The following is a 17403-nucleotide window of genomic DNA, read 5'->3' as shown; positions in this document are numbered from 1 at the left end:
TCACAGCAGGGGACGTCGAAATGCCCACTGTGATCCTTGGAGACCCCGCTTACCCCTTAATGCCCTGGCTCATGAAACCGTATACAGGGAAGCTTGACAGGAGCAAGGACCAGTTCAACTACAGGCTGAGCCGGTGCAGAATGACTGTGGAGTGTGCCTTTGGCCGTTTGAAAGCACGCTGGCGCTGTCTTTATGGGAAGCTAGATTTGGTGGAAAGCAGCATCTCCGCTGTTATATCCGCGTGCTGTACCCTCCATAATATTTGTGAAGGGAAGGGTGAAAGATTCAGTGAGGAATGGACCTCCGAGATTCGACACCTAGAGGATGAGTTTGCTCAGCCAGAGAGCAGGGCTAATAGGGAGGCCCAGGAAAGGGCTTCAAGGATTAGGGATGCTTTAAGGGAGCAATTTGATGCTGAGAGCCAACAGTAACGTTTGATGCATTTGATGTGCTTTGCTTTACCTTGGTGTATAATATTTACCACTTCCAGCAACAATATAACGTAGTGAAATAGAAAAAAAGAACTTTATTCAACATACAGTACATAACAGGCAAGGGGGTTGGGGTGGTGGACTGTAGATTCTCAGGTTTTAATATGTCCTATTTTGATCACTGTTCAATGTCTGCTGCAATTCAGGATTACTATGCTGCAGGGTAATGGGGGTGGAGTGAACAGGGTAAGAATTATAGTTCTCAGGGCTGGTAGGTGATCTTACAGATGTTGGAGGCAGAGGAGGATAATAAGGAACTGGCTGCTGGAGAAAGTTGTTTTGTGGAAATATTGGGGAACAAGGAAGAGGGCTTTGGGAGGGCTGTGGGTTACCACGGTACATATTTGTCTGCATGGCTACAATAGACTGGAAAGACTCAGTTTGGCGAGCCAGGAGGCTTATCATCTGCTTTGTGGTTTTTTTGGAAGACAATTCCTTTCTCCTGCTTTCTGTTTGCCTCCATTCATGTAAACTCTTTCTCCATTCATAGGTCTTCTCTCTCCATTCCTCTGTCTTCCTACTTTCTCTGTTGTAGTGGCTCATAACAGATTTCATCAATTCCTCTTTTGATTTTCTAAGATTCCGTCTCAAGTTCTGCAACCTACGTGAGGCCGGTGATCCGGCTGCAGTAGTCAAGGTCACTAGAAAAAAGAGAGATAGAAACATGTAATACACAGAGGCTACATTGTTTATTATCACACAGTGAAGGACTTTTTAGACTTTTGGTAGCATCCTTCTCACATACCTCACATAACACAGACAGGGCAGGCAAGCTAAGTCATGGCGAGCAATGGGGTGAGTGGTTTTGCCCCGATTTCCCCTTGAGAGTGGGAATTGACCAGTGGGTCACTGGGGTTTATCAGCAATGGATACAGGAGGTAGCTGGTGTCCTGAAGAGGGGACAGTAGCGAACAGGAAGGTGGTGAGCTAGCTGCTTGGGGGGGGGTGGTCTATGGTCCGCATTCACGCTGTCCTGCTGGTGGGGGGGGGAAGCAACGCGGTGCTGGATGTCTGCTTGGAGGGGGGGTGGGGAACACCGGAAAGAAAACCACGGTGCTGGATGCCTGCTTGGAGAGGGGGGTGGGGAACACCAGAGCACACCGCGGTGCTGGATGCCTGCTTGGAGGGGGCTGTGGGGAACACCGGAGCACACCGCGGTGCTGGATGCCTGCTTGGAGAGGGGGGTGGGGAACATCGGAGCACACCGCGTGGCTGCCTACGTGCTGGGAGTGGGGGGGTTTAAAAACACAGCGCCATGGGCTGGGGAAACACGAACATGGCGCCCTGCACTCAATTATCCCTAAACTCTCAACAGGGTTTCCTACTGCCAGGCATATCACTGCTGCGTGTTACCTGGGAAGAGAGGGAGGGTCTTCTACAGGAATGTGGATACCGCCCTGGCCCCTATGCAGCTTGCCTGTATGCAGCCATGGTCCCTCTACCCCTCGCTGCACAGTGGATCGGACGAGTTAGCCTGACCGGGATAGGGACCACGGTGGCTCTCCCGATCAATTTGAGAAAGCAAATTGCAAATGCTCTTGCAGCAACATTTCAAGAGATTACCAAGGCAGATTACAGAGACGTGATAGAGCAAATCAATGGGCTATTCCACGTTTAGGCATGCATGCAGGCAGCCATAACCAAAATCCTCCTCTCCCAAAACATAAACATCTACTTACCCCGAGCACGATCCTCAGCTTCTTCCTCAACATCAACTTCCAGCTGCTGCGACGGGCTAGCCTCCTCCGGGCTTGAGAAGAGCTCCTGGCTGCATGTGTACTGGGACTCCGGGGTGTCTCCCTCCACGCCAGTAGCCTCACTGTTGCCGTCCTCTACACCCTCCCCCACTTCTCCCTGCTCTGAACTCTCCATCATGCTCCTAGGATTGGCAGTGGGGTCACACCCACGTATGGCATCCAGCTCCTTGTAAAAACGGCAGGTTGTGGGGGCAGCTCCTGAGCGGCGATTTCCCTCACGGGCTTTGCAGTAAGCACTCCTCAGCTCTTTAATTTTGACCCTGCACTGCAACGCGTCCTGTTCATGGCCCCTTCTCATCAAGGACTGTGATATCTGCCCATAGGTATCATAATTTCTCCTTCTGGAGCGCAGCTGTGCCTGCACAGCCTCCTCTCCCCAAAACACTAATGAGGGCCTGCAGCTCTGCATTGGTCCATGCTGGGGCTCATTTGGTGCGTGGAGGGATGGTCGCTGAGTGATTGATTGATTGATTGCACTCCACGCCTTGCTGAGCAAACAGGAAGGGGATTTTTAAAATTCCCGGGGCATTTAAAGGAGGGGTCAGGTGAGCCCAGGGCAGTGGAGTTTGCATAATTACCAGAGAGGCTTCTCAGGTATGCTGGGATACCTGCTTATGCCACGGAGGTCAGTAAAAACGCTGGTGTCTACACTTGATGACCAGCGCTGGATCCCCTACACCCGAGGCTCAACCGGGTGTACGGCCAGCGCTGCAACCAGGGAGTTGCAGCGCTGGCCGTGCTGTGCAAGTGTGTACACCACCTAGGTTGCAGCGCTGTAACCCCCTCACCAGCGCTGCAACTCTGTAGTGTAGACAAGGCCTGAGATATGCAACAATAGCTGCTCCCATCCGTAGGTCAAAAGGAAGGGGTCCTTAAGCCTTCTGTCCAAGCCCTGCCAGTCAGTGAGCTAAAATGGGGATGTTGGTGGGGATAAAGGAGACCAAGAAGGGGTCAGGAAAAGAGAGAGAGAACAGCACATAGAGAAGGAAGATGATTGCAGAGAAAGAGGAGTAAGCAGCAGTCAGACCTGAAGCTGGGGAAATAAACAAAAAGGGAACATCTGTAGGGAAAGTTGTACAGGCAGGAGAAAGAGGCCAACAAAGACACTGCACGCCCAGATAACACAGAAGAAATACCTCTGGGAAACGGCGTAGGTTGTTAGGAAAAAATAGGGACACTGGCATTATGGCAGTACCTTCATTATCCTATGTTGATCCTGTTTTTATTTTTATCAATACCAATTATCAGTGTTTGCTGAAATGTAGCACAAAGTATAAAACTACAGTACAACAGGGTCCCCATGCTATTCGATTCAGTTAAACAATTAGAACAGCAGAAAGATTTCAGTGAAATTGCTGTGACATAATACAACTAGAAAGGTATTTCCCCAAGTGTTAAACAATGTCCTTTTGGCACTGACAGAGGAGACTTCAGGGTGACAGAAAACAGAAGTGCTATACTTAAATCCTGTCTGGTATCATCTGCTCTTTGCTTGTAATTCAGCAGTGTAATATTGGGAGTAGATTTTCCAAGACAGTTATGCAGCAAGCCTTTCAGCTGAAATCATTACCAAGGGTGTTTTTGTAGAGGAGAGTATGTGAAAGCTCAGAGCTCCATAAGATCCACTGATCTTAATTACACCTGTGTAAATCTGTGGTAGACAGACCCTGGATTTATTTATTAACATAACAGATCAGAATCTGGCCAGTGCTTTAGGTTTCTCTGTGGAGCCAAAAGTATTGGTTTTATTTATTGTAAAGTAAACAGTGGAGGAAGATTTCAGAGGGGTAGCCCCGTTACTCTGTATCAGCAAAAACAACGAGGAGTCCTTGTGGCACCTTAGAGACTAACGAATTTATTTGGGCATAAGCTTCTGTGGGCTAAAACCCACTTCATCAGTGTGGGAAGAGAGATTTTTTTCTTAAATCTTGTTAAGAGGATCAAAGTGATCCCATCAGTAGTCAATAGCTTGTTGTTAGGTGCCTGGGGTTGCAAAGTGCAGAATGCCATTTACTTAATTAAGCTCAGCCTGCAAAATACTTCTTAACCACCATTTTACACATAGGAGCTATGCTGAAGCTTTTCACCAAGTACAGCCTTGTATGATAGTCCTTTTGATCTCATCAACACTGTTCATGTGACAACATTAACAGGAAGAGCATCATCACACACAATTTATATGGGGCAGAAGTAATTTCCTAGCAATGCTACCAAATGACAGAGTCCACATTGACTTTGGACATGCGTGTTAAAATCAAAATAAACCACAGCAATCCCCATGTATAAACTGTCTGTTACTTCAGCTCCTACTGTACTTCATACTAATGGATTATGATTAAGGCTACCTTTATGTCACGAAGGTCATGGAATCTGTGACTTCCAGAGACGACTGTGACATTCTCTGCTTCAGCCCCAGGGACTGCAGGACTCTAGAGCTGACAGTCAGTGGGGCCCTGGCAGGGTTCCAGTCACAGGAAGCAACAGCAGTGACAAGCAACAGGGAGTCCCCTGCAAAGGAGCGAGCAGCTAGGGGGTGTCCTCTTTCTCTTTGGGAAATATGATCACCCTGCAGCTCCCAGCTGCCATGGGCAGAGGTTTAACCCCACACAGCTCCCAGCCACCACAGAGGTGGGGGAAACCATGGAGCCACAGCAGCAAAAGTCAGACAGGTCATGGCTTCTGTGAATTTTTGTTCATTACTAAAAATAACTATAAATTAAAGGCGAAGATTTTTGTCATGATCCACTACTGGACATTTGCATGGGGCAAGGTTTAACAGTAATTCTGGGATAAAAATTGCACCATCTCATCATATTCGTTTTACTTAGCGAAGTCAGTGTAAAGTTCTAATTGAAGAATAGAATTTGGTAGCTCCACACACCCTGCCATTCAGTCCAGCAGTTCTATTAACCCAGGGATTATAGTATACACTGATCTACTTAAACATGCTAATTATGGGTTACATTGTAGCACCTCCCCTAATCCATTTAGAGGGATTTTCCATGCAGAGGAGGATTTAGGTGCCTCCATGGCATCATCCTCTACCCTCTTCCCAGACCCTGTACAGGGTTCTCCTCAAGATGGGGTCTGCACAGGGAAGGGAGTGGAGGAGTAAGAAGGGGCTGGAGTATCCAGCATTCTGCACTCTCACAGCTGTATGGAATTTACCCAAGGTGGTAATACAGACTCAGGCTTATGACCTTTTATATGGATTCCCCCACACCCTTGGAGGCCTCAACAGCAGGGCAGTCACAGCCTGGTTGGGTTACTGACAACAGATCCAGTGCAGCCGTGGTTTCACGAATCCAGGAGGGGCCAGGGCAGACGTTAGACGGCTTTTGCTGGAAGGAGGAAACCTCTGCCACCCCATACAATATTTTTGTAAAATTAACTCTGGCTAAAAGTATCAAATTATCCAAATTAATTGGTTTCAATTTCTGGACAAACCCACTAAACACTCAGAGATAAACCACCAACTTCTAAATTACCACCCTGTTCCCAGATTAGCATTTGTAACACTGTCACATGTCCAGTAGCCCACAATTTACACAGAGTGAAACCAATTTTTAGCCCCTGCTTCCATTTCAAACTTGGAGGTAACAAAGCTGTGGCAGACAAACATGTTGCTGCAGGACCACGCTGTACCTTTTTATGAGCTGTGCTACATTTCATGCAGAGATTCAACAGACTACTTAAAAGTTAAGCCACCTACACTGCTGATTTCTTTTAAACAACCTAGTGGAGTTGATGTGGGTGTGAAGAAAAAAACCCACCTGCTGTTATTTTTGGGCTGCAGCAAGTTTGCTTAGTATCTGACCTATTTAAAAAAAGATCCATCAGCCTAAAGGGAACTTGAGAATTATACAAGATACAGTACACACAGTCTTAACACTCAGATGTAAACAAATTCCACATAGTCTTGCAATGTCCACTCACTATTTGAGGCATATGGTTACAAATTAGACACAGTAAAAGGAATTTGGATTTTATGTATTAGATATTTTAACTTCACAGTCTAACTTTTCAAAAAGCGTTTGTCTAAATTTAGTTTTTAAAAGATCTAGCCTTTACCTGAATGAAGTCAGAGTAACTTCAAATACTCAAAATGTATTCAAATTGAGTCAACAGGTCTGTTCAGTTTAAGGCTTACAGAAGTAGGGCTGAGACTCCTAAGAAAAACAAAAACAGAGAATGGATGTGTCTCTAGTATTGATTTGACAAGACAATACTAAAGAAACGTAAGAAAAATATTGAATCCAATTACTAGAAAAAAGCAAAAAAAATTTGTTCAGACTGTTTTAGGGAAGTCACTAGTTTACTTGGGACATACATTTAACTTTTTTTTTAATTATAAAATTTTAAATTAAAAAGGGGCTCTTTTTAAAATGGAGCAAAATATGGAATTTCACAGAACACAATTGCATAAGCACACTTCAGTGGCTAGCATTAAAAATATTTTAAGAAAATTATAGCAAATATTTGATATATCTGGAGAATTTCCATTCAGCTTTTAGCCTAATGGGGCTTTATCTTAAAATAAATAAATAAAAATTAAAAAAATCCAAGACCCAAATGCTAAGCTACATATTACTTTAAACAAATTTCAATGAATTTTAAAGTGCTCAGTACTTCTGTTGCAGGAAAATTTTTGTTCAGGTGAATAAATTTCACTTCAGCATCATATAGAGGTTCATTCTCTGGGTTTATTCTTCTGCATCTGTCACTTAGCCTACTGTGAACAGCATTATTCAATACTTGCACAGCGGCCGGCAAAATTTTTTTTCCAAATTTGGTAAATCTTGCACTAGATTTTAGCACCAGGCTGCACGGAAATTGCAGGATGGATCTTTTTAGTCAGGCCAACTGAGCCAGCTTCTTCAGTTTCCCACATGTAGATTCCAAGTTGAGCTTTGGCTGGAATATTGTTTGCAAAGGCTGGTATGCTAGAATACATCTGATCCTCTTCTAGTATCACTGTAGCAAGCCTTGAAAGGTTTAAAAACACCAAGTTCTGCTTCCTGGAATTGTGCATTTGGCAAATGAAATGACTTTTCTGCTTGATGTAGTCATGCAACTCTAAACACAACTTGCCAGGGGTTGGGTTGTTTTTTTTTCGTATGTATGTGGAAACACATTATGGCTAAATTCAATATAAAGTTGCAAAATTCAAGTACCGTCATGCACAATGTTGAGCTTTCACCTGCTCTGCTTTATTCATGGACCATTTGCATTATTGTAGGTGTATGCCAGGCTACCTCTTTAACGTCACATGGGCAAAAGCTACAATAGGCAAAAATCAAAGAGATAGAGCCCTTCACATGTGGCACATGGAGGACAACAGTAAGAAACCAAGCCATCCACCTGGAGCGGGAACCAATACTGAGGATTTACCAGGAGATTGGAAGGACTGCTAATTACATCTGCCTGTACTTACAGAAGGAAATGGAAATGCTACAAGGCCATCTTAATTTTAAAATGGCCTAACAATTTCAGAAGCGCTGTGTAAGTCACATGCACTCAACTCTGTGTGAAGATTGGTGCCTTATCCAGGCCAGGCAGAAGATACCATTAAACGGTGCACACATCAGGCTTTTTGGGAGGGAGTGTGCACACACACTGTTCCTGGAGATGCACTGCAATGCTAGGTCATTGCATGGGGGAGGGGGAGGGAAAGGGGAGCAGGAAAATAGAGCAGGCTCCTACTCCACGTCCCAATTTCAAAATTCTACTTAGTTTAGGCCCTCTACCCAGGGGACCATTTCAGCTGTTGAGGAAGAACAGATACTACATTTATCTTAAATCACTTCTCTAACTATTGGCTATTTCAGGTTCTCTGTATTCATACACAGCACCATCACAAATCCAAAGCAAAACACTGGTTTAAGTATCACTGCCCCCCACCCGCAGTGGAGACTGACTATCTGCTGGGGGAGGGGAGGGGCAGGGAATCACATTTTGAGTGAAGTCTGTGAAAGTAGTACCAGCCTTAGTTAGCATGCTTATACCTGTGTATTTCTGGTCTCATGTGCTTTCATGAGAAGTTTTGCAGACAGCAAGAAATTACTCACCTATTCTTGGCATTACTCATAGCAAGCGAGTGCTCCCTTTACATGTCCAGAAAGGCAGGTAGAAACAGCCCTTAACATACTATTACAGACTGGAAAAGACATTTTATTTGAACTTGTCTGTTCATAAAAACATGTTATTTTAAAACTTCCCTATAGTTAACTGCTGCAATGCTACAGCCCAAAAGCTCTACACCACATTCTGGATGACGTGCAATAGGATCAAGAGGAACTGTGTGAGCAGACAGTAGATGACCGCTACACAAAGTCAGCCTTAAATGCAGCGCTAGAAAACTCCACACACACAAGCCTGTGAAGAAGAAAGGGGCAAGGGGAGGAGAAGAGTGTTTAACCTAGAAGCCAAGCAGTCTACCTCATCTCCCAAGATGGGGACGTTAAATAAACAGACAAGTACAACTGCTTTGACATGCAATTATACAATGTGCAGAAACACTTTCCTTTCTTCATACGCAGCTATCCTCTTGCACCATTTTGGGGTAGCCGGAATTGGACCTTGCAAGAGTCTCTGCTCAGTGTTGCGTCTTAGTTTGCATATTAAGATTCTATGGCTCGTGGTCACAACAGTTTGTTGGGGAAAATTTCTTTCGAATATTAAGTATTTTATAATCTCAGCAAAAAAATACACACAGTCTCTGTTCAAAAATTAAAAATGTAAGGTAAGAGGAAGCAGCTTTGATCTCTCACCCATACCCCACCCTCTTTGCTAATAGGCGATTCTAGCTTTGTAAAAGCCAATCCCATAAATTTGCACCTAATGTAGTTATCTGTGGATGAAACAAGTACTAGAATTCCAAACCAAATGGAGGTTGGGACACATTGAGAGAGTAATCTAAAATAGTTTGAAAAGATCTGCACTTAGCTATTTACCCATTAAAGCATCTCTATTTAAATCAATGCTACTTTAAGTTATTCTTTACTACATTTTTTTATCATTAAGAATTTGTTAATGGGAAGTGTTTGTCTATAAATGACTTACTGATTTCAGTTTGGAAAAAACTGACTCTTGGCATCATATTTAAGTCTAGCTGAAGTTTTTAAAAACAATTAAAAAACCACACACTTTTCACACACAAACACACATACACAAACACACACCTGCCACTCTCTTACAAAACAGTATTTGGTTAAGGAAAATATAGTTAAATTTAAAAGAACAGGAGCACTTGTGGCACCTTAAAGACTAACAAATTTATTTCAGCATAAGCTTTTGTGGGCTAAATTAGAATTAAATTAGAAACTGACCACACTAGTACAGATGACTAGTTCACTTCCATTGTCTGAATAAGTGAAATTCAGAGTAACAGCATATATAAAAGTAAAACTAACTTTTTACATTTTCAGACGTGTGTCTACTTCACTATATCTATGGTGCTCATATTGTTTATGTACAATGGATTTCTTTTTGAAAAGGTTTTAAAATTTAGCCCCTTTAATACTGGCCATTGGAAAAAATCACATTTTTAAAGAATCAATGGGAGCCAAAAAACCCAGGAGCTTTTATTTGTCTCTTTCCACTAATATTTCTGGGTTAGCAAACTTAACTGTATTTTTTTATTTTTGGTAAGGGGAAATGGATTAAGGTTTTAGGAAAAAACAAAATAGCATATGTTGTAATGACACTTCACTTAGTTTCATTCTAGTACATACAAGCCACATTAACTGTATTAGGAAATTTTGAACTCTCCTCCCCATTACTAAAATGAGTATCACAGATATATGTCACTAGATACTCAAGCTATTGGGGTTTTTTTAAGTTACACAAAAGGAAGATCCAAGCTATTTTTAAAGGGATACTGAAAACCTCCCAAACTTCAGTGTAATTCAGTTTGTTTTTAAATTGGCTCTCATTCTTTAATGTTGTAAACATTTCAAAAAGAGCATTAGTAACTATCTGCAATGTTAAGTGTGGAAAAATCCTTTCCCTATCAATCAGTATGTATTCTCAATGGGCCACAAGCTACACTGGTTGAATAGAAAAAAAGTCTGAATGCAAGACTAATTTCATTAATGAACTGCAATAGGTTAATATCCACCTCAGTGCATTTAGGATGAATGTATTTAGGATGTACAGGATATGGGTAGAGATGACTGAAAGAAGCACAGATTAATTTAGAATACCTCACAATCTGAATTACTAGTTAATTGCTTGTTTATGTGCTTGAAATCACAGTGTTCTTAACTGATTATCTCAGCTCTGCAGTAAACATCTTTGAAAAGCTTTAAAGTGTGCACAATAATGGCCACATAATTGTGTTGCACATTTTCCAAGTTTTAATTGACACAAATGTGAGTCCATTGTACTTAAGACACTACACTGATTTCATTCTATTGCATGTCCTGCTCCAATTACATTTTTTAGAATACAGTATATAGTAAAAGTTTTGTAGCTTTAAAATTAACAAGTGTGTGAAATCTGTAAGTAAAATAAGCAGCAGCAATAATTTTTTGGGATTTTATCAAGAGTAGCTAGTTTTAAGTAATAAATATATTCCAAGTTGTGGTATTCACTATTCTCCTAGTTCACTGCTTTACTTGTCAATTCCCTTGTTTTCGGTTAGATATCCTTAAGACTTTCCTGTCAGCCTCGCACCAGAAGGGTCTCCTAACTCCAGTCCAGGTGCCCGTCACCCTTCACAGATAAGCAGTGCAATCTGACAAGGAAACTCATCCTGCTGTCATCTGCATGGCAACCTCAAGATTCTCCTGGGGAGCATGTCAGGATGTTTACAGACTTCATGAAACTCTAGGAGAACAGCTGTGCTCTTATCTTCTGTTACCTTGAAGAAAGTGAAAGAGGGAGAGGTTATTGCAAGTGGCACAGAACTGACCAATATTAGCTGTGAGAGGCTCACTCTCCTTTACTTCATCCAAATATAACCTGCAACTCTTGTGGTCTAAATTTGCATGGCAAACTAAAGACATAGCAACTACAGTTTAATAACAGCCTCCTTGAATTCACGGATCTAAAAGTTGGAAGCAAGCAACAATAGCTCTGAAATATTTTTTTGAAGAATGGAGTTGTCATTTTAATGATAAAAAATAGAATGTGATAGTTGGCTAGCTTAGTACATAAATCTTAAAAAATTCACTTTTTGGTGTAGGAATATTTTAAGTTAACTAGAGTCCAGTATAGGAAAAGACCTATGAGAAATTTTTAAGATTCTTATAGTCCATTTTTTCCCCTTGTGACCTGTACTTCTCAAATAAATAAATAAATAATAAATAAATAAATAAATAGGAAAAAAAGGTTTTTCATGGAATCTAACCCCTTTAACTCTTTTAAAGCTTGGAGTAAGGAATTGCGGCTGTTTAAATTAGCTGATGCATGTTTAACATCTGAGTTTTCAGGCAGAAATGTACATTTCTGATAAAAGAAAAAAGAAAAAAGAAAAAAAGCAAGAGATGTTTCCTTCCAGCCAACCACACACTGCTCAGATGGAAATGAAAAAACTGAAATTAGTACATTTCATTTCAACTTAAGGGTTGAAACAGGTAGAGACCTGAGATGATTGTGAGATATTGCTGTCAAACCAGATTTGTACAGAGTATTCTTCTCACATCATTCTTGCAGGATACCAACAAGAGTCATTAACACTCCTGATAGTCCAATCCATACCTCTAAGCAGAAGAAGTTATTCATACCTAACTACAGTAATCTCTAATAGTTGTGATATGTACCTATTTTATTGGCCTTTTAAAGTTAGGCTAAGAGCCCCAGAAGCTCTTATTACCTGGTTACCTCAAAGGACTATAGTGGAACACTTAGTTTCTCTTTAAATGCAAATCACAAATATAAGAAGATTCCAGGACTGTTTCTATGTTTCGCTCTGAAGCCTAGAATGTTTGTGGAATCAGTGTGAAGTGATGAAACAGCTACGAACACGGCTGAGAGGTTTTTTTTGTTCAGAATATCACCAGGTTCAAGCATCACTGGGATTCAGTCTGTTACCAGCCCATTTTTAAATTCTTAGCCATTTCGACTTTACAAATTACACACGTCACACAAGGCATGTATTTATATCATGCCAAGAATCCGAGGCCACCATCACATCAGAGGTAATAACCCATCACCACCCTTATTCAGATAATTTGCATGTAGCAGTTTGATTGGTTGTCTGAGGAAGACTGAACAGATGGGTTATTTGGTCCAAGTACTACACTTACAGCAACAGCATCGGCTTTCCGCTACTAATATGTAATGAAGTCACAACATTCAAAATCCTGCATTCCTCCCACTCTGACATGAACAGTATGTGCTAAGATTATTAGGCAGAAAGTAAGATTGTGGACCCTGGCATCTGGCCTGCAGTAGTCTTGGGCAGAAGGCCGGATCAGTGAGAGGGTTTGCTTGTTTAAAGAAAGAGGCAACATTAGAAGGTTAAGATTTTACCTAGAAGTCCTTGCAACTTATGCCTGCCATTCTGTTATTAACTCTGCTGTGCAAAAAGTACTGAAATTGTGCTGTAGTACCTTGGCGTGATCAATGGCCTTAAACATTTGCATATATATTTAACACACACCCTTCCGTTTATCTTGAAGGCTGACTGGAGTAAAACTGGTTAAGAATAGTGACTGAGCAGTGCAAGTCAGGACATCTTGTTGACAGAAGAGTGGCTGAAAACACTGAGGTCATCATCAAGTTTTTAACATTTTCCTCTAGAGAAAACAGGTCACCACAAATGAACTTCAGAAGCAATTCAATCATGGCCTAGCACTAAAATCCATGATCAGTCCTAACTCTCACATTAATACTGTCAGCATACGGAGTCAGGATCTAGGATTTTTGGGCCTCACATTTACTTTTCTGATGAATAACAGAAAAATGTAATACTATGGTTAAGGATAAAAGACCCTTTTTTAGAAAACCCTCGAAGTCTAAAAGTTGAATTATGAGAAGAAAAATCCACTATACAAATGATTTAAATAAGTCAATTCCAACATTCACATTTCCCTGCACTGCTAAAAAAGTCTCCTTCCTGTCAGCACAAGAAACTAAAAGTGAAACCGACCTGCCTGTCCTTGTCCAAGGTGATTGAAAAGCAAAAACAAAACAAAAACAAAAACAAAAAAAAAACCCACCGCCCTTAAACATGATAAAAAGCCAGAAATTCAGTATTTTAATACTTTACAATCTTATTAGTGACAGGAAATTTGTCTAAGTCACTTCCTTGGACATTCCTATGAAACTCTTATGCTAAAGCACCTTTATAATGCAGCAAAGTCTCTAATTCAGAAATTTCTTGCACACTTTCAAAACTCAGCTACTTCAAAGAAGAGCCTCAAAAAAACCCAAACACAAACTGATTGAAAACAATTATTTTATCAAGCACATTGGGGCCTGGAAGTTATCTGCAATGTGTGATTTGCACCTTTGAAACACAAAAACACAACAGGTGGAATTTTGAAAGATACCTACATCATTTCAGCATTTACTGCTTGCCTTAAAGAAATAATTCTGAAAACTTGTTCAGACTGTACATTCCCAAACTAAGCTCATAAAACAACTTAGTTATTTTGTGGCATGGGAGGAATATTAAGCACATAGCAATTGACAATTTCTGGTTTGAATTTTTGAAGCATTACTAACAAAACCCACAAAAACCTAGATAGTTTTGTCAGAAGATTTAATCTTATGACAACAACTGTTTTCTCCCATCCCACCTTTTCTTTTCACTGAATGTTTATATAAACTCAGACTACCCTATGCGTTCTTTAATGAAATTGCTCCAAGACCAAGATCAAAGACTATCTTCTCACAACAGAAATTTGGTAGGACTGGCCTAACGGCAAGTTGGCTTTTACAACAGCTTTGATAAAAACACTGTGTCCCTAAAGGTGATGCTCTTCACATCAACCTACAGTTCTGGTGCCACTACAAGCCAGCACCTAATAACTTTAAATATAGGCGCTCATGGCTCAAATAGAAAGATGACCCTTCTTAAAAGTAAGAGAGCACAGAAGGCTGTTTTAAATAGACTACCAGATAGATTCAGCAGTTTTCAAGTGCAGATCATTTGACTAATGAAGGAATATTTATTAGATGAATGAAGAGAGGCTTACCTGGTTATTCTCAAGCTTCAGTAGGCTAGTACCATACAATACCTCAAAATAAAACTGAAATTTAAAGAGACGTTTGAGATTCTGGAAATTGCTAAGTCCTCTATGATTTACATATTATGGATTCATTGATTCAGGTCAACAGCATGAGAGGCAGCATGGTCAGTGGCTAGGACTACAGCTAGAAGTGTTTGGAACAATCCAGGTGGCAGAGGAAGAGGAAGGCAAAAAATAGCCCTGCTTACAGGGATGCTGGAACAATTTATATAGTGGGGGTCCTGAGAGCCATTGAACCAAACTGTAAACCCTGTATATGATGGAAACCACTTCAGGTGAGCAAGTGTTGTAGCACCCCAAGTTTCAGCCCCCCTGCCCACTTAATGCAGCTGGTGAATCCTGTTGCAGGCTTGTTGTATCTAGCCATTTTGTATCTGCTACAGCTATATAAGTTCCCTTGATAAAAGTAAAACATACACTCATGATTTAAATGTGGCACTCTGTCTTCTGCTTAGTCCAGTCCTGCCTTGCGTCTGGGTGGTGGATGTTACACCACTGTGTTATTAAACCTGCTTAAGACATTTCTCCCGAGGGAAAAAGTCAAACACAGTAGTTGGGTCAGCATTATGTTCTCAGAAGTAATTTGGCATTTTAATATACTATATACTTTGATGCCTTAAGAAAAGACACCATTCCTCACACTAATTCTACTTCACAAAGAAATATCAGATACCACATAGCTGGATGGAATCCAAAACTTAAAATTAGCACTAATATTTAAAGGCCAAGATTTTATTAAGCAACAAGATGGGCACTCAATCACTAAAGACAATTTAAGATGAACTGATTTTCAGGAAGACAGATTTTTCAGAAAGTGATGAACTATTAGTCCACTTTGATAGAGCAGGGAAACCTTTAAACAAAAAAAACACACCACTAGTGTGGGTCAAAAATACTAGCCGTAAGGTTGTGGGTCACTCTTTTCCTCTTTTGATTCATCAGGTGTGCACTGGAAAATATCAATAGCTTATAAAGCAAGATAATAAAATGAACCAAGAGGAAAGATTTTTCAGACTTCAACCAAACACAAAGTAGCAATAAATTTACCATGTTTCATGCTAATTTAGACATCGTGGGTCATTATCGGAGAAAAGTTCAGTATTGCCAACCTCAAGCACTGAAAAAAACTCATTCTTCAACCCTCAAAATAAAATAATTAGATTTGCTTAAAAATAGTGACTAAAGAAAAAAAACTCATTGGATTCTTTCTGTTCACTGGGTTTTTAGCCTTTAGGGTACACACTGTTGACATTTTCAAGATTTTCTCCACAATCACAAGGGCTACTTTTTTTTAAAATAAATTGAAGCAGAGTCACTTGATTCTAAGAGCCGGGGCTTTGAGACAGACAACAAATATCATGAGAGTTGGAAACACAGAGTTACACTTTATGTAAAGGCTGTTCAATTTACACCTAAAATTTGTACTTCTCACAAGTCAATTCCTGCAAAGACAAACTTCAATCTGATAATCAGACCTGCATGGGCATGTCTCTGTAGGCATGAGCAGAGGGGCTGCTTGCATGGATCCAATCAAAGGACTGGATTCCAATATAACAAGAGGTCCATGTGACTGTTCTTGAGGCATCCAGGACTGGAAATCATTGTGTTAGCCCCGTGCCTCTTATGATAGGTAGTCTTGCTCACAATGCTGGGTGTAAACTCCCTAATGCCACCAGCCTGTTACCTCAAGCACTCTCCTCTGGGCTATGCCAGCCTTGTCTTTGACTTACAGGCTAGCAGTAGGTCCCTGAGCCCCTCTTAATCATTCCCATGTGATGTCCAGGCCATCACTGGTTACTCTAACTAATCCCTGCTCCTCTGTCCTTAAAAATAAATAAGCTGTGTCCCCAGTTTACTGTTATCTTAAATCACTGCTCCAGTAAAATCACAGCACTCGTGAGCATGTCTAATTTTTTTTTAAAAATGTGTTTATGTAAGAAACAATGGAGAATTAACTAGAAACAAAATAGTGGAAACAAATGGTTCCAATACAAAACAAAATCATAACACACAAACCTGGGTCTACACTTAATAGTTATTAAAGTACCGCCTCCCCAAAGTTCAGTCTGTTGCAGAGCTGGCTGGCTTCACAGGAACAAGGATCCAATTTTTCATAAAACCCCACTCCCCAAGATGTTTCCTCAGTGAAAGGATGCACAGGATCTTTCTTCCTAATGTTTACTCCAAGTTCATCAAGCATATTTTTAATACAAATACAGTAGCACTCACAGTTAGCGACACCTCGGGAATGGAGGTTGTCTATAACTCTGAAATGTTCTGTAACTGTGAAGAAGATTACAGACTTCAGGCACATTTTTTTTGAGGGAGGAAAGTGGGGGGGAGAAAGAGAGAGAAGAAAAAGTGGCTGCAGCTGCCAGGTGTGTGTGTGGGGGGGGGGGGGAGGGGATCTGTGGCTTCAGACCCTCAGGGCACCAGAGCTCCAGGTCAGGGGCTGAGGACTTCAGTCCACCAGGGATCACCAGGGCTCTAGACCTGGGGGGAGTGATGGGGCTCAGGGCTTCCCACAGCTCTGCTCTCGGCTTCAGCAGGTGCAGGAATGCCAGGGCTTGAGCTACGCAGGAAGCCCTGAGAATGAAACTGGCGCTTCCCTCATAGCTAAAGTCCCACCCCTACTCCCATCCCACACACCAGGGCTGAAACACTGGAAGTCCCAATATAGGCAGCCTGTTGCCAGCATTTCAAATGCCAAGGCGGCCCATTTCAAGCATGATTGGAAGATATGGTGCTTGGGGAGGAGTGACAGCACCCAGATCAATCTACACTAGAGCTTCCACTATGGCCAACAATGCGGGAGTGTTAATTTTCCCTCATGTTGATAGGACTTGTGCCTGTGGATGCCCAGGCTCAACATTTCACCTGAGAACAAGTTCTCTCTGCCCATAATGGAGCAGTTATGTGGCTAGAAGCAGGAGAGTAGTCCTTTTAGAGGGACTA

General features: G+C 41.4%; 1 protein-coding gene across 3 annotated transcripts in view; it reads right to left on the bottom strand.

The window, feature by feature from the left end:
• Positions 1-6825: 6825 nt before the first annotated feature.
• Positions 6826-17403, bottom strand: part of PWWP2B (PWWP domain containing 2B) — a 45731-nt gene continuing 35153 nt past the window's right edge. For all 3 annotated transcript variants that reach the window (XM_030570067.1, XM_030570065.1, XM_030570066.1), the window contains one exon: positions 6826-11111. The gene's annotated coding sequence lies outside the window, so the exon portion shown is untranslated. The remainder of the gene's footprint in view (positions 11112-17403) is intronic.

This window comes from Gopherus evgoodei, chromosome 7, assembly GCF_007399415.2.
Source record: "Gopherus evgoodei ecotype Sinaloan lineage chromosome 7, rGopEvg1_v1.p, whole genome shotgun sequence".
In the NCBI taxonomy this organism is placed as follows: domain Eukaryota; kingdom Metazoa; phylum Chordata; order Testudines; family Testudinidae; genus Gopherus; species Gopherus evgoodei.
The sequence above is the reverse complement of the archived record's forward strand: the minus strand, read 5'-3'. Positions and strand labels throughout refer to the sequence as shown.